Here is a 21,604-nt window from a genome sequence, read left to right as displayed (position 1 = left end):
ACAATAATCTCTAAATGTCAACAAATGCCCAGTCCATATTCAGCTTCACACAATTTCCCAAAAACGTCTGTACACAGCCTGTTCTAACAGTAGTTGCTAGCTTTTGTGCTAGCATTTGTGCTAGTTGCTCTCTGCCTCCATCACTCTCCCCCACCATGGCTATCTCCTCCGTGTACCCCCAAGTCACTGCTCAAATGTCTCCCTCAAAGAGGCCCACCCTGCTCACCCTGCCCTTTCTCTGCCACAGCCCTGGCCCCTCCTCAAACTCCACACAACACAGCTACTGTATCTATGGACTTTCTCACCTGGCAAGAACATAAATGCCACAAGGAAAAGGGTGTCTGCCTGGTGCCTGATATCATTTCAAGCACCTCCAACAGTGTCCGGTGCTCAATAAATATTTATAGAATGAATGAGCAGAGATGGTTTAACATTGAGGGAGAAAGAACCAATCTGAGGAGTTCACACCCCAAAAACCCCTTGATACAATGAGAGCAAAATTCACGAAGGAGCAGAAACCAAGCAGAGACCACTTAGCACCATCAGGATTGGGAGCATTTCTCTAAAATAAACTGTAATCACTTTCCACTGGTATATCATTTGGGTTGCTGTGCCATCTACCCCACACTGGCTGGGTTTAGAGAGCTTTTACTGTTTTTATTTCCAATCCATATATTTAAAACAGTATCAAGTAACCCTTAAGTACACAATTACCAACTCGTAAGAGACTCTTCCACTCCCTTGATAAATCATTATGGTTTGGCTTTGACCCTGCACCTGGGTACTCCACTTACATGCATACACACACAACACCCCGAATCTTCGACCTACCCAAACAACAATTTCCCAATCTGAGGGAGATCACACTTGGTAAGGAGGCAGTGATTGGTGGTTTACATGAAATCAAGTCACTGCACTTTGGGCAACAAAAGTCCACTGTTAAAAAAAAAGAGTCCACTGTTGCCACTTCATCCTCTCCAGCTCAGGCAAGAGAGGTCCGCTCCCTTTTAACTTGAGGGGAGGAGCCTCCGGCCAGACACTGGCTGCTGTCTAGGGAGCTCCAGTTCCTTAGAGACGCTTCAGCTGCAATGCCCATGGCCAGCCCAGGGACAGCTCTCAGAGGCCATGGGCACCTGATGGGGAAGCCTGGGCTCTCCAAGGTGCCCCCCAGAGGGCCCCATCATCCCTTCCGAGGCCTGGCCCTATGGAAGCTGCACACTTCTAATCTCCTCCTACCACCGTCTGCACTCACCAAACACTTGCCCAGTGTTTTACCACTCTGGCTCTAATCCAATCCCGGGAACACATTAAGCCAAAAAACCTCCAAGGTGAAACCCAGCAATAATACTATTCACCTTCTCCTACCCCTAGGTCCACAAAGTCCACGTGTTCCACACAAAATGAGCACCCCACCCAGACCCTCTCTGCCAACAGTCTTAGCGACTGTACTGCTAACTGTCAAGGAGAGGAAGTCCCCAGCTAGCTCTATGAGAAAGGGAGAAACTGAGGCAGGGCAACAGTGGATCATCTCAAGGAAGCCCAGAGGTCACACTGCTCCAACATGCGCTGGCTGGTTAGGGAAAGATTAACTTGGGTCAGAGTCAATTCCCTAATCCAAGGGTCGGCAAACTACTGCCTGGGCCTGTTCTGGCGAATGGCTTTCCTGGGACACAGCCACGCCCACTCAAGTTTGCACTGTCTCCAGCGGCTTTCACCTACAGGGCAGAGCTGAGTAGTGACAAAGACAGCAACGGTGGAAAATACTGACTACCTGATCCTTGAGAGCAGGAGGGAACCATGGCCCTAACAGGCTCTAAAGGGACAGAGATGACAGAGATGACTCAGGCAGAGCAGCATGCCTGAGACAAGAAGTCAAGGCAGAGGCACAGCAAGGGGGTGCTTCAGCTCCACGTCAGCCCCAGGGGACCAAGCAGTACCTGCTCTCCCCAAGGCAAAGAGCCTCATTAACCCTATATCCCCACAGAGTGAGGGAGAGCATGACTAGGCAGACTCGAGAGGCAAAGAACCAACCCCATGAGGGCCAAGGAGCCGACAGTGAGGCCAGCTGCACAAGCCTATCCTTGGCAACCAGAGCTGGCCGGTCTCTACTGTCAAGCCAAAGCATCTACCAGGGTAACAACCAGTATGTGCCCTCCAGACCCCCGGTCTGCCCCTGACTCTCCTCCCTCAGCCACAGTAACCACGGCCTCACCAAGAGACAGACTGTCCACTCCCCACACTATGCCAATGCAGCTGTTCCTAAAGCTCGTTAAAACCCCCCAACACCTCACCACAGCCTTTAAGGCCCTGACTGTTTAGGCGCAGGTGACCCTATGAAGTCATCTGGGACTCACATAGTACGTGTACACACACCATGCTCCTGGCTCCAACCACACAGGCCTTGTTTCGATTCATCTTACCCACCATATCTGCCTTCCTCCACCACTGGGCCTTTGCACATGCTGTTCTCACTGCCATGAAAGTCCTTCCTTCCCCCCACTCACCTTTCAAACTCAAAACATGTGTTACTCAGGCACCCTCTCCTTGCTTCCATCCCCGAGGACTACAGCCCCATCACGTGGCACGGCTGATCTTGACATCTGACATCAAGCATCCCACTAGGTTCTCTCCCCCAAACGCTCTACACTCCACAAGAGAAAGGGCGCTTGCTCATCTCCTTATCCAAGGCCCAAGGAGGCATGGAGAAGAAATGACAAAATGGCATCCTCTGTGAGTTATAAATACTCAACCACTATGTTTTCACCACCACCCTGATGCAAAAACATAACAATATAAATATAACATCAGGAAGAAACAATATGGAGATAGGCAAGGCCACAGCGTCGCCACAGCCCCTGCGGAGCCCAGAGCTTCTTGGGGTGGGGGGAGCTCTCCCCAACTCCCTCACATGGCTGTTTGGAGAAAGGTGCCTGGAGATTCCCTTAGGCCTCAATGGCCTTGTGTCTGGAAGGGCCTCCCCTATCACCACTAAGAAGTGTGACCTACCCCAGCACCCATTCACCCACACCCTGCACTCCCCTCCCCATTTCTATTGCCAAGATTCCATATCCCTCCCTAAAAAACCCATCAACAATCCTTCCAACAGAAGGCCCTGCCCTCTCGAAGGCTTGACTCCAGCACGACCCTCCTTTCTTCTGAGCATCCCTCCCTTTCACACTACCAGACCATCCTGATGATAATGAACAGAATCCTACTGATGAATCATACAGCTAGCTGCCCAGCCACGACCCTCCTGATAATTAAACAGTCCATCCAGCCTGGGGCCAAATCCAACTGTGCCCCTGGGAGCCCACCTAGCCCCTTAGGACTCAAGACCATCCTGAGGACCAAGTGGCAGGCCCTGGCTCCAGGCAGGCTCTCAAAGAGAAGCAACTAGTTCTTACTTTGACTACTATGATTAATGTTGTTCCTCAAAATATTTTGATTCCTTATAACAAGGTTCCTTTCAGTGTTTCCACCCTCGATCCCTAGCAGCTGCCCAGGCAGTCCACTCGGCAGTTCAGAACTTCAGATAAACCCCCATACTTAAAATGCCCAGGGATCAGGAACTTCCCTGGTGGCCCAGTGGTAAAGAATCCGCCCTCCAATGCAGGGAACGCGGGTTTGATCCCTGGTCAGGGAACTAAGATCCCACAGGGCAACTAAGCCCGTGCGCCACAACTACTGAGCTCGTGCGCCTCAACAGAGCCCACATGCCTCAAACTATAGAGCCAACGCACAACAACTAGAGAAGAGAAAACCCGCACGCCACAACTAGAGAGAAGCACGCGTACCGCAACGAAAGATCCTGCATGCCTCATCAAAGATCCCACGTGCCACAACTGACCCAACACAGCCAAAAATAATAATAAATAAAATAAAACAATAAAAAAAATAAATAAAATTTTAAAAAGCCCAGGGATCAAATGTTCACATCTAGACAAGTCTGAGACTTTGGTAGGTGTTTGAAATGTCTAGCATTAGGGCATTACGATATTAAAGGATACCTTGAAGAAAATGTCACAAGAACAAAAGAGGAAATAACTTCTGTGTTAGTAACGAGTAACTACGAACTAGAGTCTCCCCTTCTGTGCATACACATCAATATGTGCCACACTAAGGGAATTCTCTAACAAAGAGCCACAGAAAACCAAGGAACACCTTCAATCTCTGCGCTGAGCACTGGAGGAGAGAAGATCTCAAATGTTCCTGGACTGTCCTCCTAAATCTCCTGCAGACTCTAGTTCTGTGTGACTCTACTGAGGGGAGGAAGTGCATCCAGGCCCCACCGCTCTAGGGACCAAAGAACACCCATGGAATCACGCTCCCAAGATGATGTTAAAATGAGCCTTCTAGAACCATGTATATCTTTTTTTTTTTTTTTTAAAGCCCCTAGTATCTGGCATAAGGTAGACCATCAAAATGTGAGTGTCTCTGTTCATTTCTCCCTAAGCTAACTCTTGGAGGATAAAAATGCATGCTCTAGGCTTCCCTGGTGGTGCAGTGGTTAAGAATCCTCCTGCCGGGCTTCCCTGGTGGCGCAGTGCTTGGGAGTCCACCTGCCAATGCAGGGGACACGGGTTCGATCCCTGGTCAGGGAGGATCCCACATGCCGCGGAGCAACTAAACCCATGCACCACAACCACTGAGCCTGTGCTCTAGAGCCTGTGGGCCACAACTGCTGAGCCTGCATGCCACAACTAGTGCAGCCCACGTGTCTAGAGCCCGTGCTCCGCAACAAAAGAAGCCACCACAATGAGAAGCCCGCGTGCAGCAACGAAGACCCAATGCAGCCAAAAATAAATAAATAAATTTATTTTTAAAAATGCATGCATGCTCTCATAAGGATGCAGGCTATTTCTGAATTCAGAAAGGTTCTGGGTTTTTTTCCTTTTTTTTTTTACTGTGCTAAAATACACATAACATAAAATTTACTGTCTTAATCATATTTTGGCCTTAGTCATTTTTAAGTGTACAGTTCAGTGCCATTAAGTACATTCACACTGTTGTACAGCCATCACCATCATCCATCTCCAGAACTTTTTCACCTTGCAAAACTGAAACTCTGTCCCCATTAACTAACTACCCACTAACTACCCATTTTTCCCTCCCTCCCATGCCCATCCAGGCAACCACCATCCTACTTTCTGTCTCTATGAATCTGACTACTCTAGGTGCCTCATATAAATAGAATCATGCAGTATTTGTCCTTTTCTGTCTGGCGTATTTCACTCAGTACAATGTCTCTTTGAGGTAGAACAACAAATCATTTTAACCTTTCGAGGCCTTAGTGTGTACAGAACAAGGCCCATGGGTCTGGTACACCCACAGCCAAAAAGCATGGCTCTAGAACCCTGTTTCCCAGACCAGCCATGTCCCTGACATGTTCTACTATCAACCAGTCCTTCCCTCCACTCCCCAAATAAATTGCACAAAAAGATACTGGAAAGACTTACAATAGTGAGATGAAAGCAGCATCTAATGTTATACCTCAGATGGACTTCAAGTATGCCAAGTCTCATCACCCCAGTTCTTGCCTCCCAGAGCACTCTGTCTCCCCAGGACACACCTATTCCAGCCCCATCTCACAGCCATGAACCAAGGGAGTCAAGAAATCCCTGTTAGATGAACGATAAAGATAACTAACTCGTCTTGGGCACAATCTTTTCCTATATGTGGAAGCCAGAGATATCACAGCACAACCCAAACCTATTCCTTGGAGCACCTGAGCCAGACTCAGAAACCCTTACGCAGGCCCACTGGCGGTGTGAGCCCTGAGTTCTGGACACGTCAAACTCACGTCAAACTCAAAAGAGAACAGAGACACAGACAACTAGCCCCAACAATGCACTCAGCAATCAATGTCACTGAAGAGGAAAACACTGCATCCCCTCCTCAAGGTCTGAGTACCAAACCCACTTATCTTGTGAGGCTGACACAAAGCCAGGCCCAGGGGAGTCAGTCACCACACCGGCCAAGTCCATGGATGCTATGTGGGAAAACAGTGACACCAAATGACCCCACATGAGGTACCCAACTCCAACAAGAGGAGGACATTTGGTTCATTACCAATAATTTCAGATAGAAACGCCCATAGCACCTCAATTATCACTTTGGTTAACTGCTCCAGAATAAGAAGGGCAAAAATGATTTTCTGGGCTTCCCCACCTAGTTTGGCTTGGGCAAACAGGCAGTCTCCTTTCCAAACAGACATGTCCCTGTGTGGCCTGTGACTGCAAAATATAGTGTCCTCCTGGGACGACTAACAAGGGGGAGGCTGAGGAGGTAACTGAGTCTCCAGGACCACTCGGAACAGAAAAATTTGAGAGTGAGGATCACAAAAAGCCCCAACCACAGAAGATCTCCATTACAGCAGGTGGCCTGAACAGGAGGTTCCCAAAGCAGCGGGCCTCACTGCCAAGAAGGCACCATCCAGGTGGCCTCCACGTCACAAAGCATGTCAACCAGCTGTATCAGTATTTATTTTCATGTCAAGAAATAAAACCTCCAGCCATTCCATTCTTGTGGCAAGTTTTCTTGAGTTTGTTTTTAAAGAAGCAACACCTTATTTATCACACAATCTCCCGGAAAAGCAAGAATCCTTTTTTCACCAAGTGGAGGACTAGGTGTCCTCCACTGCCTCTGAGGGGTCCCGGCCCTGGCCACAGGCGCCATGTGCTGCCTCAACCCAGGTCCTGTGGCCGTGGGCCTGTGTGTGCTGAGAAAGCAGAAGCAAAGCCACCAGCTGAGCACCTTCTCTATGCCGTAAAGACAGACCCCAACTCTGTGATGACACAGGCACCAACCATGATCTGCATATTCATGGACAGGGCAAAGACCTGCACATCACCCCAGGTCTCTCTGAGGAGCAACATGAAGGCCATAGGCTGAGCCCAGAGTTTATACTTCCTCACCGGCCATCTTCAAACAGGCAGTCTTGGTGAACAAGCAGCAATCTGGCGCAAGCTGGTAACTAGGGCAGGTGCTCCCCACAAGTTTAAGAACCGGTATCTCACTTTCCAGAACTGGAATAGAGAAGGGAAAACCTGTTCAGGAGCATGGAGGGAGCAGTGTTCTGTGCTGGCCCCACTGTATATAAATGAAGACCTACCTGGGCCTAAAGGAAAAAACTTCATGGTCTTGAAATCCAAACAAAATCTAAAAGTAGTTCACAAAGCTTATCCCTGTAAGGTCCAAGATAAGACTATTTTGGTCAGGTAGCAGCAGGTAGGATGGCAGAAATATCACCAAAGAAATGTAAACTAGGGGGACTTCTCTGGTGGTGCAGTGGTTAAGAATCTGCCTGCCAATGCAGGGGACATGGGTTCGAGCCCTGGTCCGGGAAGATCCCACATGCCGAGGAGCAACTAAGTCCATGTGCCACAACTACTGAGCCTGCACTCTAGAGCCTGCGAGCCACAACTACTGAGCCTGAGTGCCACAACTACTGAAGCCCACGTGCCTAGACCCCGTGCTCCACAACAAGAGAAACCACTGCAATGAGAATCCCACGCGTAGCCCTCGCTCGCCGCAACTAGAGAAAGCCCGTGCACAGCAACGAAGACCCAACACAGCCAAAAATAAAATAAATTAATTAAGAAAAAAAAAAAAGAAATGTAAACTTGGCAGACCACACAGTCCAGGAGAGGACCTCCAGTTTTCACCTCTAAAACGCACTCCCCTACTCCCCCATCCCCTCACCCCTGCCCAGAAGGGCCCCTGTGGCACTTGGGCACTTCCTGGGAGGCAGGGCTACTGTCTGCTCGCTACCAAGGAAAGCACCCACCAGCTGTCCCACTACTGCTGGACGGACCTGGAGCCTCAGCTGGCCTCTGCCACCTTGATCCTCATGAAGGGTCCCATCCTCCAGGCAGGCAACAGGAGACTGAGAACAAGTAACTGAGATCTATGTAAGGTGGTACTTTCCAAAACACCAAAGGGTCCGCCTAGATCCAAATCCAGAGCAGCTAGTGAGTACCCAGGCAGGCGGCAAGGTCAGCATTGTTCACACACAAACCTCCAGATGCCCCCTAGCTGAGTTTTGGACAGAAGGGTGGCCTTGGTAGAATTCTGGAAATCCAGTCTGATGCTGGGTCTTCAAATACAAAACAAGCTACAACCATCTGAGCAACCAAGCTTTCCTAAGAGGCAGAATTCAGTTTCTCTATCTGTCAGGAACCAGGTCAAACAGTCAAAACCATCTAGTAACTTCTGACACGTGGCTGGAGCCATCCAACAACCACATCACAGCACTGATGGCCGTGACTGAGGCCACGTGTTCAGCCCAGGAGTCCCGAGGCCTCATGGCAAGGTCCAGGCCAACAAGCCAGTTCCCAGCCCCAGACACTTCATCATTGCCACAAACTCTGATGATGTATCACAAGGATCACAAAAACTGCATGAGTGATTAAAATGCTGCAAAGTTCCAAGGAAGAAACTACAACGATGGCAACATTTATCAGTAAATTGTGGCTTACACTACATAAGCCAATTAAGAACAAATTTAAGAGGGACTTCCGTGGTGCTTCAGTGGCTAAGACTCCACGTTCCCAATGTAGGGGGCCCAGGTTCGATCCCTGGTCAGGGAACTAGATACCACATGCCGCAACTAAGAGTTCGCATGCCCCAACTAAAACAAGATCCTGTATGCCGCGACGAAGATCCCATGTGCCTCAACTAAGACCCGGTGCAGCCAAATAAATAAATAAATATTAAAAAAAAAAAAAGAACAAATTGAGAAATGACATGAACAGACACCACATCTTCCTGACAATGTACCCAACGATAAAAGTATGATCAGAGGAGGTCAGGAACAGAGGGGCTCCTCAGGGAGGGTGTTTCAGAGAACCATCGGACTGTCCTCACTGCCCCCAGCCCTTATAAGGTAAAATGAGCCCAAGATGGAAGAAGCAGAGCCTTCCCAAGGTCTCAGAGGAGGTAGGGAAGAGGGGAGGGTGGGCTACACCAGGCTTCTCTAGGCCATCAGAGCTTCCCAGCACCTTGCACAGACACTTCCCATCACTCTATCCTCACAGAAGGCCCACTGGGGAGAAGAGGTGCTGGGCAGACACAGGGCCTTGCTGGCTGGGAAGGGTTCTGCTTGACTCAGCCGAAGAGCCAGCATCTAGGGAGCAAGCAGGAAGGAAACCGTGCTAGAGAGTCAGACACATAGAGAAGCCCACTACTGGAGGAGAGAGGCAGCAAAGACCAAATCCCCGGGCCCTACCAAAGCTTTAGAAGAGTGAAAGGCCTGCTTCCTGGGGTGCAACGGCAAGGACACCAGAATTTTGAAATACACTTTGTTTTGGCTTCCGCTGCAAGTTGGAGATTTCCTTGCTGGTAGCAGATTTTAGTACTAAACCTGATGCGCTATGAGGTACAATGCGAACGTCATGTGAATCTCTGACTTAAAATAAGAAGCCCAAAGAAACCTGTGGGCTGTGCCCTCAGTGGGACTTTGTCTCTACCTGAGACTCACCCCTGAGTGGGCCGGGGACCCCACAAAAGGCAGGACTCTGCCACACGAAGCCCACGTCCAACACGGACTGAAATGTCTTTCCTCCATTTGCACACATACACACACGCACAAGCACATATAGAGCCATCACACACGTGCATAAGCACATGTGCACAAGCACACACAAGGGTGCACACAAAACCAATATATACAGGACACCACATGGGCACACACGAGGCCAGCACACACTTTATCTTCCAGGCAAAGGTATACTTCTAAGCTGTCAGTTGTTGAGAACGTAGACCACACATGCCAGAGAAACACTGTCCTAAGTAGGGTCAGGCTCCCAAGTAGCCCACAAAGTTCATCTCATTCCAATATTCTCAAAGCACAGTCCTGCCAATACAACCCAACCCAAAGCACGAAATCCCCTGGGAAGTCGCCTCGAGTCCCAGCCCTAGCCCTCCCAGACCAAAAGGGGCGAGGAGGAGAGAGGAGGAGTAGTGCCACAGGGGCAAGGGTAGGGGTGTTCACTCACCTCACCTTTATTGGGCCAGCCTTGCAGGGACCCTCTGTCCTCCTCCGAGGCCTATCCCACTGCCATGCTCTGTCACCAGCCACCTAACACAGACCTAGGTCCTACCTAACCATCCAGCACCAAGATCCAGCCTGAGTCCCAGGCACTGCAGGTCTGTCCCCAAGACCCCAGTCACACTACTGCTAGAGTGGGGGCTCCACTGTCCCCCATGGTCCAGGACTCATCAGTGTTCATCGGACTTTGGTGGCACAGAAAGGGGAGGGCCTGATTCTCCACTGAGAAAGCTACCACTGGGCACACAGATTCAAACTGCTGCAGAAAAAAAAGCTCACTGCTGACAAAGGAACATCCAAAGAATCACCTTTAACACGTTGACAAGAGATTTTGTTACTAAAGGAGGAAAAGAAAAGTACAACAGTGGATAATGATTATTAAATTCTTTATTTGGTGCCAGGCATGGTGCCAGTACTTTACATACCTGATTTCATTTAATCCTCATAACCACAGAATGAGGTACTACCAACACTAACCACACTTCACGCTGGGAGACTGTCACTGTCACCCACACTTCACACAGGGGACTGCCATTGATGCCCACACTTGACAGATGAAAAAAACAGAGGCTAAGATAAGTCAAGGTGATTGGCCAGGGTCACAGGATTAAGAAGTTAAATGGGGATCCAGATGCAGGTCAGCCATCTCCCAGACCCAGGCTCAAATCTGAACCACCACACCTTCGAGGGAAGTCGGACTCTTAAGGCCATCCTAAGGCTGGATCCTTCCCAAGGCTACGGGAAGACTTCCTAAAGCAAAGATGAGCAAGCACACCCTCGATTCCCTCTTACAAGAGCACACTAACTTAGCCCTTTACTGAATTGCTAGAAACCTCCTGGAGGAATGAGCCTTGTTGTGCAAACCCTCATTCCATGGACCATACAGCAAATTCAATGACTCGTGTGCATCTTCACCTTCTGCAAAAGGCACTAAAACCCTCAGAGGTTGACGAAGCACATATTTCTGAGCCCCTACATGCTAGGGTACATACAAGCCAAGGGAAGGGGCTTAAAGGACTTGATCAACACTACCAGGGACTTCCCTGGTAGTCCAGTGGTTAAGACTCTGCACTTCCACTGTCGGGGGCGTGGGTTTGATGCTGGTTGGAAATGAAGATCCCTCATGCTGCGGGGCGCAGCAAAAAACTAAGGGGAAAAAAAAACACTGCCAGCCTAGGTCATAAACTAGGACCTCTTCATCTTCTTTTCCATTGTGTGAGATGTACACACAAGCCAACCACTCTTAGCACTCCACAGAGCAGACCAGGGGTCCCTGGCAAGGAACAGATATGCAGAATTATCTTCTTTCCTTCCATCAGAACAGCACAGCACTCACGCATGAGGTAGGGAACAGAGCAGACACGGACCATTGGGAAGGAGACAGGTCCTCTGACCAAAGACAGCAAGGAGAGTGCAAGGACAGCAGAAGACACATGGCCAAGGGACATGGAGCTGGGGGACAGCCCAGGCCCTGTGGGAGCGCTTCCTAAGGTGGGTGGTGGCCAGGGCATGTGCTGGCCCTCCCAGCTCTGCATATGAGGCACCAGGCTGCTGCCCTCACCCAACTCACCTGATTCCTCACTCCCACCCATGACCTCAAAATCAGGACCCTGATGGTGTCTTGGTCATCATCAGGCAGATGTCACTCTCAGACCCAAGTCATTTTTTTTCCAAGTGCCAGGTCCCCACGGCCCTTTTCCTTCCTGTGTCCACAACCCCTCTCCCTACTCTCAAAACCAGTATTGTCATTGGGTAAGACACCCACCTGTCTTCTCCCCTGAACTCTACAAGAAGAGTCAGGATTTGGAAACATTTGAGCAATGCATGAAACAGGGAAACATTCTCAAACTAGGAAGCCGCAGCTGTTGGAAAAATTCATGTGATGTTTCAGAGAAGTGTCTTAATCGCCCTAGGTCTGTTTGGAAAAGTGTCCAAAACCTCAAGCTGGAAAATTCTCAGAATCCAGAAAATGCTGATTACCGGGACTTCCCTGGTGGCCCAGTGGTTGACTTCGCCTTCCAATGCAGGGGGTGTGGGTTCGATCCCTGGTCAGGGAGCTAAGATCCCACATACCTCAGGGCCAAAAAACCAAAACATAAAACAGAAGCAATATTGTAACAAATCGAATACAGACGTTAAAAATGGTCCACATCAAAAAAAAAAAAAAAAAAATGCTGATTACCAGCCAGCTCCTGGGGCACAGGAATCACATGGAGCCTCTTCCTGGTCCCTCTAATTGCTACAAAGCTCTTTTTCAGGCTAAGTTAAGGGCCACGTCCTTCTAATTTCCACCTATCCATCACTACTTCACTCTTGGGAACAGAGCAGAACAAACTCGTATATACAAGACAGTCCCTCAGATATTTTATTCTTTTACCCATTATTTATCACACTTTCATCTAACACAAAGCACTATTTCTTTGGGGAGGAAGAGACACAAGGACAAATCAAGTTCCGCACCCAGCCCCCAGAGCCAGCCGAGATCTGTCAGGGTCAAAGACATGTGCCTCCTGTTCATGAGGGTCCTGAGCCCTGATGGTCACACAGGACTGCCACACCTCAACACACTACGTTCTCCTAGTGAAGCAGAAAGTGGCCATCCAGGGTCACAGGCTGTGCCCTGGGTCTCACCAATGCCCACCTTCTCCCAGGCAGTAAACACGATCTCAGACCACCCTTCTCTAGGGCCCAGCTCACCTCACCTTTGCTCATACTCAGCACCCCTAAAACCGAAGACCCACTATCTCAGGGCCTGAGACACCTGTACTGCATTTCACTCCATAGGCCACCTACTGTAGTAGCTTAGGCTCTTCTACGTCAATGGGTTAACTTTTTAAAATAACTTAAAAGAAAAATTAGCCAACCCTAGTTCATAGACTTAGAAGACTGGTTAAACTGATTCAAAGTGACCCTAATTTTTCTAAGCAATTTAAGTTACTTTCTCCCTTCTGCAATAAACCAAGGTAACGAAGTGGGCATGCTCCCACCATCTTAAACTTCACAGAAGGTGCATGTTTCTCATCTGCTCACCCAATGCTAAGTACCTTCCCCAGGTGGCGACCTGTCCACTCTTGCTGCCTTTTGTGTCAGGGTCACCTGATCTTATCTCTGGAAAGTAAGAGGAACCCCTTCCATCCTCCCTGAGGGGGTGAGTGGGTACCTGATGGCACCAACAGCAGGAAAGGCCAACTGTCCAATCCTGAGCTGAGATCCCAACTCACCAATGGGTCTCCTGGAACCCCTCGCCACCCCCCACCCACCCAATCTCCTCTCTTCCAAGAACATGATCAATCCCTCTAACCAGTTCTCCTATGAAATGGTTTAAAGACTACTTCAGCAGGCAGAATGGACTTCCCCACATATAAAGGATATGCAAAAAATAACCTCCCTCGAAGCTTTTTAGCAGCCAGCTTGTGCTGTCCTAGACTCATCCTTATCTGAGTGTTAAGGTCCTTCACTCTTGCCCCAGACTAGCACAGCTGATCATCAGAGCCTCGTACAGGATCTGATGGCTAGTTTTTTTGAATCTTGAAATGGACACCCAAAATGGATCACCCGAAGGATGACTAAATAATAAGTGTCATTACTTTTTATTAATAGATGGGGAAAAGCAGTTTAATGCTCTTAAAATTGAAAGCCATCAACCACTCAATTCCAGAACAGGAAACACAGCTAGAGTTTTTGTTTTGTTTTGTTTTGAAGGCAGCCCTGAGACTCCAGAAGCAGCCCTGAGTTCTTCTTCCCTGTGTCCTGTCCCATCCTCACACCAGAGATACCATGATGACCTCAAAAAACAAAGCCCTGAGGAAGGAAACCTGCCAATGGACCTACACTACATAAATAAAAGAGAAACCTAAAACAAAACAAAAAATTCTAAACTAACCAGGCCATAAAGAAATAAGGATAACAGAGATCAGACCAGGAAGCACTAGAAGGGAACAGAGATCTATGTTCTGTCTTCTGCAAGTCAACCCAGGGCAGGCCACTCCTCCTCTCAGGCCTCAGTTTCCAGTTTGCAACATCAAGGGCTGTCCTGTTCATCTGGAAGTCTGTATGCTGCCTGCTGGGTTCAGCAAAACAGCACACAGAAGCAAGCTAGTCCCAGGTGAATGTTACATTTGTCTGCTGCCCAAGGACCAAAAATAGTTACATTTCTAATGCTCTGCCTGACAAATATAAATTGACAGTAAGGCTACAATTACATTTTAATCCAGACTCAGTCCCTTAATATCCTTAACCAAGAAAACTTCAAAAGCAAACTTCAAAAACTTCAAATGCCTACTACTGACACCTGAGGCTCCCACCACCTCCCCAGTCTTTGGCATCGGGAAATGTCACTTGTAAGGTTGAAACAAACAAAAAGCCTCAACAATAAAAACTTTAAAGGTTTGCAGAGAGAGGCAAGAGACAGATGACCAACATACAAACTGCTGAGAAGGTCAGCTAATCAAACAAAAGTGTTAAAGAAAATACTAATCAAACCCTCGAAATCTCCCCAGGTTCCGGTGGGTGTAAGAGAGTCCCAGGGAGGGATCTGACTCCAGAATCCTCTGAAAGAACTGCCCACCATTGAAGGGGGTGGGCATTAACCCTTTACATGCAGGAGAGAAGACAAAATGAGGTTCAGGTGTTGTCAATGATATGCAAGTCCTGAGAATATCACAGGTCTGGAGTGACTCAACCAATTCAATCAACACCTTCAAACCAAGGATTCAGTTTGCCATGCTCCTACTTTCCCCACACCACTGAGCAATTGCGAAAAAAATGTGTTTCCTCCGTGGATGAATGAAGATTGTAGCAGCAAAGTTTTCAGAACTGGCTGGCAGAGTGAGCCTGCCCAAAACACACAAGAAAGCTAAAAATATGCTGTCACTGCCACAAAGTCCACCAAATGGAAACTCAAGTGACGAAGATACTGGCCTGAAACCTGCTCACCTCCAAGGTCATGGTGAGCAGCTGCCTCTAAGGTAAGAATGTGTTGAGTCAAGTTTAACAGCTACTGACTCAAAGGCTAATTGCACAGAACAACTGCGATTGTAGGAAATGTTATATTGGGATTATATGCAGATTTAAGACCACAAGGTTTTTTCACTTCCCTTCCGGATAACCTGACTGACCTTTTAGGTGAGATCTCCTTACAATAAGTTCTGAAGACCTCCAAATTGTTAGGTTGTGGTGGAATTTTGTTATAAAGAAAATCTAGCTCCTCAATCTGAGTGTTTCATTGTGCGTGATAACTGAGATGTTAAGACCCAGGGGGATCATCACGTAGCTGTCCTCTGGGCAGAGAAGCATTTTGTTTTTTGGTTACTTTTCTTTTTTTTGGCCCCACCTAGAGACACACGGGATCTTAGTTCCTCAACCAGGGTTAGAACTGTGCCCCCTGCAGTGGAAGCTAGGAGTCCTAACCACTAGACTGCCAGGGAATTTCCCCAGAGAAGGATTTCTGTCTCAGAGGTAAATGGAGGATCAAGGGCTAGGATATCCCTGACTACTTTTAAACATTTCCCAATTGCCCTCACAGCCATCCCATGAGATTAAGATACAGTCCCTGTCTATGGATGGGAAAGCTGAGGCCAGGTGGCCAGAAAACCTGCCCAATGCTGAAGAGTGGTAAGCTGTAGTCAGATCTGTCAAATTCCCAAACTGGCTAGAGAGCTGTAAGTGCGGAAGGAGGACAGGATTCGGGAACAAACTCTCCTGTTTGCCACTGCAAGCACCATCAAGCAACCTACTTCTCATCCCTGAGCAGAGTCCACTCAGTGATAAAGCCAGAGGTACAGGGGCGCCTCTGGGTTCTCAAAGGCAGGACCCCATGAGAATCTGCCTGGCAAACATCTTACAAATGGAAGGGCTGACCCTGAAAATCAGAATGTGGGGTTCAGCAAGCTCGGGATCAGGAAAAGGGGCTGTGTCTCCTTTGTCCTGATGAGGCACCACCAACCTAGCCATTCTGTATCACCAGGGAGGCACTAAGGCTGGTGGGAAAAACATTCATAGTCTGAAATCGGAAAGGTTGGGGCCCAGTCCCAGCTGTAGAAAAATCAGCAAGGTGACTCTGGCAAGTATCACCCTCTGTAGGGACTTCACCTTCTTCCATCTGAAATGTGGGAACAAGGTTGTGGTTCCAAGGGGCAGAGACAGTGATGGTTTGTCCCACAAACATAGAGGTGCTCCACACATGAGAAGCAGAACAGTCATTAATGCTTTGGGGCTCTGCCTCATCTGCTAAAGTCATGATGGTACACTCACTGAACTCCAATTTATTGAGCAGGTACACATACTAGGTGCTGTGCTATGCCACTTGCATTTATTATCTCACTCCCAACTCAGCCATTTAAGGCAGACATTACTACCCCCTTTTTAGAAATGGGAAACAGAGGACAAGGTTCACCAAGGTCAAGCCACAGGGAAGTGGCCGGGTGGAGCTCACACCCAACCTCAGGCAAAGCCAGGGCTGACCCATGACACCATTACAGGGACCTGCTACCTGGGAACAGGCCCACGGCCTCACATGGTAAAGAGCAGGCGGTACTGGATATGCAACAGCCTCCCTGGCACCAGGAGGATCTGGCTGGCCCCTATAATGCAGCACTATTTATTAAAAGTGTACTCAAAGGCATTACCTCATTTAGGATGAATTAGGTTTGAAGGTTCAAACCAAAAGACCTGACTAGCAAGGCAGGTCGAGTGGTTTCAAGGCTAGAGATGGAGATGCAGAAGGAATGGCTGAAAGATTCAAGTACCTCTGTGAAAATCAAGAGAGAGAAAGTGAGTGCAGTGCACTGAAGCCGCAAAGACCCTTTCCCACATACCCTGGAGGGTTCCACAGGATTTCAAGTCACTTCCTACGGCTACCTTCAGGTATTCAATTAGAGTAAGTTTCTGTCTTCTAAAAGACTAACCTACATTCTCATCACACACAAAAAGAGGTCATAAATACAGCCTAGAAAGCAAGAGGAGGGGCAAGAAGACCGTGGTCTAACATTCCTCTTGACTAAGAAGTCCTGGATCCTGTTTGCCGGAATCCACAAGTATGTAAGATCTGTCCCCAGCTGGTACTTTTGTTTCTCATAACACCAGTCTCACTACTTCCATCTCACTGCCACCACTTCAGGTCCCCTGTATTTTTTTACGTCAACCTTCTTAACACATTGCCTTCCTAATTCAAGGCAAAGATGTAGCTTTGCACAGTTAGCACATAAAGTAAGTTTCACTACCTGAAAGAAAAGCAATCTGAGGCCAGGCTGTCCAACTCACCTCCTAAAACAGTTCAAATAACTCAAGAGCATCCATTCTAACAAACAACCACACTTGGCAGGCTGCACAGTTCTGTAAGCCTCAATCTATGACACTGCCAACTCGTTCTTCTGGTTCTGCTGCACTTCCTAACCCGACAACTATTACAAGGAAATCCCAATGATACTCTATTACCCCAGGACGACTGCTCATGAAGACCTCACCTACTCACCTGTTTCATAATCCTCCTAGTTTTCTACAATGAGCATAAATTAACTCAATCATCAGGGAGAAAAAAATAAGCCTAGGGAAAATAATCTTTTCCATTCCATTTGATGGCACAGAAACACCCAAAGTCCAAACTTGGTAGTTTGGACTACCAAGTCCAAACAGGTAGTTCTCCAGGTAAGCATCTGAGTTGCCTATGCTTTCAGAGGTTAACACACCCACACCAAGAGTCCTTAACTGGATTCAGTGGTAAGGGCATTACATTTCTGTCTCTTGGAAACAGACACATTCAAGACTCTGAAGGTCATTCTTGATTTTCTCCCAACAGAACACAAGAAAATGCCAACATTTCAGAATGGCTTCGCTACTCTCCCCCTCATGTCCTTCAGGCGCCATCTTCCAGTCTTCTGCTATCTAAGGCCCAATGCAGCCTCATCACATGGGTCCCTGTATTATCCTCTTCAATGAGGTCCTACTGTTCTCAAGGTAAATTCCAGAAGCCTCAGCCCTGGAGCCTGCACATTTGTCTCTCTCTGCTCCAACCACACTGATCTTCCTTCAGTCCCAAGCACTCTCTCTGCCAGAAATGGTCTCCCTTTTTCACTTTACCTATTTAGCTCCTACATGTCCTCTGATCCCAGCTGAAAAAAGACCCTCTCAAGTCTTGCTCACCATGTCACAGCATCCGTCTCTCCTTGGCCCTTGTAAGTTTCCCCAAGTTTATGAGATTAGTTACGATTTCTCTCCCATTAATCTCACAGTAAACTCCACTGAGCAGGGATTCCTAGCATGTTGCCGGAGGCACAGTAAGCACATTGATATTTATTGAATAAATCAATACAGAAATCACTACTGGCAATGCCACAAAGTCACAAAATAAGTGATACAAAACAAGTGAGAAGAACTACTAAACAGTTGAGAATTGGAGTCATTTTTTACTTAAATTTAAAATGTTCCTTCTTTCGGGCTTCCCTGGTGGTGCAGTGGTTGAGAGTCTGCCTGCCGATGCAGGGGACACGGGTTCGTGCCCCGGTCCGGGAAGATCCCACATGCCGCGGAGCGGCTGGGCCAGTGAGCCATGGCCGCTGAGCCTGCGCGTCCGGAGCCTGTGCTCCGCAACGGGAGAGGCCGCAACAGTGAGAGGCGCGCGTACTGCAAAAATAAATAAATAAAATGTTCCTTCTTTTAAAAAAAATCATAGGGCTTCCCTGGTGGCGCAGTGGTTGAGAGTCCGCCTGCCGATGCAGGGGACACGGGTTCGTGCCCCGGTCTGGGAAGATCCCACATGCCGCGGAGCGGCTGGGCCCGTGAGCCATGACCGCTGAGCCTGCGCGTCTGGAGCCTGTGCTCCGCAATGGGAGAGGCCACAACAGTGAGAGGCCCGCGTACGGCCAAAAAAAAAAAAAAAAAAAAAAAAAAAATCATAAAACACAAGTATCAAAAAGTTAAGAAAACAAACAAACAAACAAACTACTGCTACCCCTAATCTTGGTACAAATCCTTCCAGGACTTTTTTTTTTTTTTACCAAAAGCAGCATTATTTCTTTCCTCTCTATCAAAATATAAAATTGTAGGATCCGCCAAATTATACTGCATTAATAGAGATGACTTGACATTAAAAAAAAAAATGACGTCATCTGAATGAAAATAACAATGCATTCAAATCATTAATACATTAATCCCATTCTCTACACCACATCCAAGATGAGAGGCAATCCTCTGCAAAACCCAGCTTCAGAATTTTAGGGGAGAAATAGGGGATGAAAGATGAAGGGTGGGGGAGTAACTGAGGAAAGGGTCTAGCAAATTACTCTCAAAATCCCCAACCTAAACTGCTTCCTCTAGAAAAGGACCAACTTTTCTGAGTTACAGGCTATGGAAGCAAGGCAAAGGGGTGACTCTGTGGCTTGGTTCTTAAAAGCCAGCTGGTAACTGTGCTCTCCGAGGACAAAGCAAGGCTAGAAATGGTGTCACCAGGTCATCCCCCAACTCCAAGCAGAGGTGTACTGGAGCCTGGACAAATAAATGGCCTTGTGTTTTAGGAGCTCCCAGAAAATACTCACATACTGGGCTTGCAAACAGGAGCTCCTAGGCTCTGGTGCCCCACAGGGCAGGCGCAAGCCCAGCTCTGCCTCTCTACTAAGCAGTCTTGGGCAAGCAGCCTGACCTCCAGAAGCCCCAGTTTCCTCACCTGTAAAGTGGGGACTATACTCTCTCTTCCTCCATCGGATTGTTAAGGGCACTGAAATATGTCTGTGCACTGAGCTTAGCACACAGTGGGCATTCAAATCGGGGCCGGTGTGATCTTTCAGCCTTCCTCCACAGCTTGCTGTCAGGTCTAACACGCTACTCAGCATACTGATCTGGTGCCAGCAAACACTGCACATAATCTAACTTAAAAGAAAACTTGTAACCACTACCAGAAGAAATAAAAACATCAACAGGACAGTGGGTCCAAGACTAAAGCAACTGCACAGAAGGCTGTCTGTCCCTCAGTTTCTCTGCGCTACCACAGCCAGAAGGTGTCACTGTGTGAAATGGACATATAGAACCAGAGACTTAACCAGTACTGTGCACTCCAAGAAAACTGAAAGAAGTAAAAGGGTAAGGAAGAGGAAATTAAAGTCGCAAGTGACTCACTCGGACTTTGATCTAAAGAATCCAAAGCTCTAAGGATAAGGATGAACTACACACCTAAAGGCATAGGATCAGATACACAAAATTAAGCAGTCCCTGCAAAATTCCCAGGGCAGGGCAGAAACGTGCACCCAATGTGTCACTGAGTTCCTAAGGGAGGGATCCCCATTCATTTCTGGGTCCCAGTGTTTGCGCACACACCAAGTGTCAATCACGCTCTAGGCTAGGGCCCTGCCCATAAGCCCTTCCTTGTTGAAGTGATCAATTCCGATTCTTGGCAATAATCCCTTTAAAAGGCCAGCTGCGGCTGTCTAGTCACTGATGCCGACCCATTCCAGGTGGGAAAAAAGAAATCAATACAGCCAACGCCTAGATGGGGAGGCAAATTTAAAGTGTAAAGCCCTGTGAAAAGCCGGAACCCACAGAGGGGGAAGGGTCCCGCGGCTCCCGGGGGTCAGGCAGGAAGGGCGCGAGCGGGGGGAGGGCCAGCCCTGCAGGCGTGGGCGCGCGGGGACTCTTATTCTGACACGGGATCCGCAGCCGCCGTCGCCGTCGCCGCGGGGTTCAGCGCCGCGGCCCGGCCAGCCCGCGACCCCCGCCCGGGACCCTCGCCCTGCGCGCCCACGTGCCACCGCCCCCCAGCCCGTCCCGGCCTCTGGGAAGCTGCGCCTCTCGGCCCGACCCCTCCCCCGACCCCAGAGGAAGCGCAGGAGGAAGAGGGGCGACGACGCGACTTTCCAGGACCCCCGCCCGGCCCGGCCCCCACGTGCCCGGGCGGCGTCAGAGCGCGGAACTTTCCAGGGCAGCGCAAGAAAGACGCTCCCAGAATAAAAGCAGTACTCGCTCGCTCTCACTTTTCCATGCTCACACAGGGGGTCCCTCACAGCCCCCCGACCCTCCGACCCTGCCCAACCCACACCGCCCCTGCCGCTCCAGTCTCCCTCGCAAGACCTCAGCCCCGACCCCAGCCCCCGCCCCCCGCCAAGTTTGGTCCGGAACTTACCGGGCCGCGGGCCGGCCGGGCCCTAGGACAGCGCGCAGGTTCAAGGGGCCGCGGGGCCGGGGTCGGGGTCGCCTGCGGGGCCGGGCGGCCGAGGGGCTGGGGGCGCCGGGCCGCGCGCGCTCGCTCCGCCTGTGGGGCCGCCCGGGCCCGCGGCGCTCGCTCCGCCGGTCCGCCCGCCCGCCCGCGCCGCCGGCCAGATAATGCGCCCCTCGGCCGCACACATGGAGCCCGGCGCCGGCGTCACCGCCCGGGACATGCGCACCAGGTCAGCGCGCCCGGCCCGCGGCCCCCAAAACACCGGGGAGCTCTTAAAGGCGACGCCGCCCGCCCGCGCCCGGATGGGCGGGGCCAGTCGGTTGGGGCGGGGCCTGATAGTGGTGGGCGGGGTCAGGCAGACCGACACCGCCCCGGAAGCACCGCCCCTCCTGACCGCACTCCACTGGACGCCC

At 49.5% G+C, this 21,604-nt stretch overlaps 1 protein-coding gene across 5 annotated transcripts in view; it reads right to left on the bottom strand.

The window, feature by feature from the left end:
• Positions 1-21,239, bottom strand: part of GATAD2A (GATA zinc finger domain containing 2A) — an 88,086-nt gene extending 66,847 nt beyond the window's left edge. For all 5 annotated transcript variants that reach the window (XM_082651857.1, XM_082651858.1, XM_082651859.1 and 2 more), the window contains exon 1: positions 21,156-21,239. The gene's annotated coding sequence lies outside the window, so the exon portion shown is untranslated. The remainder of the gene's footprint in view (positions 1-21,155) is intronic.
• Positions 21,240-21,604: the final 365 nt, after the last annotated feature.

The sequence above is a fragment of the Grampus griseus genome (genome assembly GCF_964374135.1).
Source record: "Grampus griseus genome assembly, chromosome: 3".
NCBI lineage: Eukaryota > Metazoa > Chordata > Mammalia > Artiodactyla > Delphinidae > Grampus > Grampus griseus.
The sequence above is the reverse complement of the archived record's forward strand: the minus strand, read 5'-3'. Positions and strand labels throughout refer to the sequence as shown.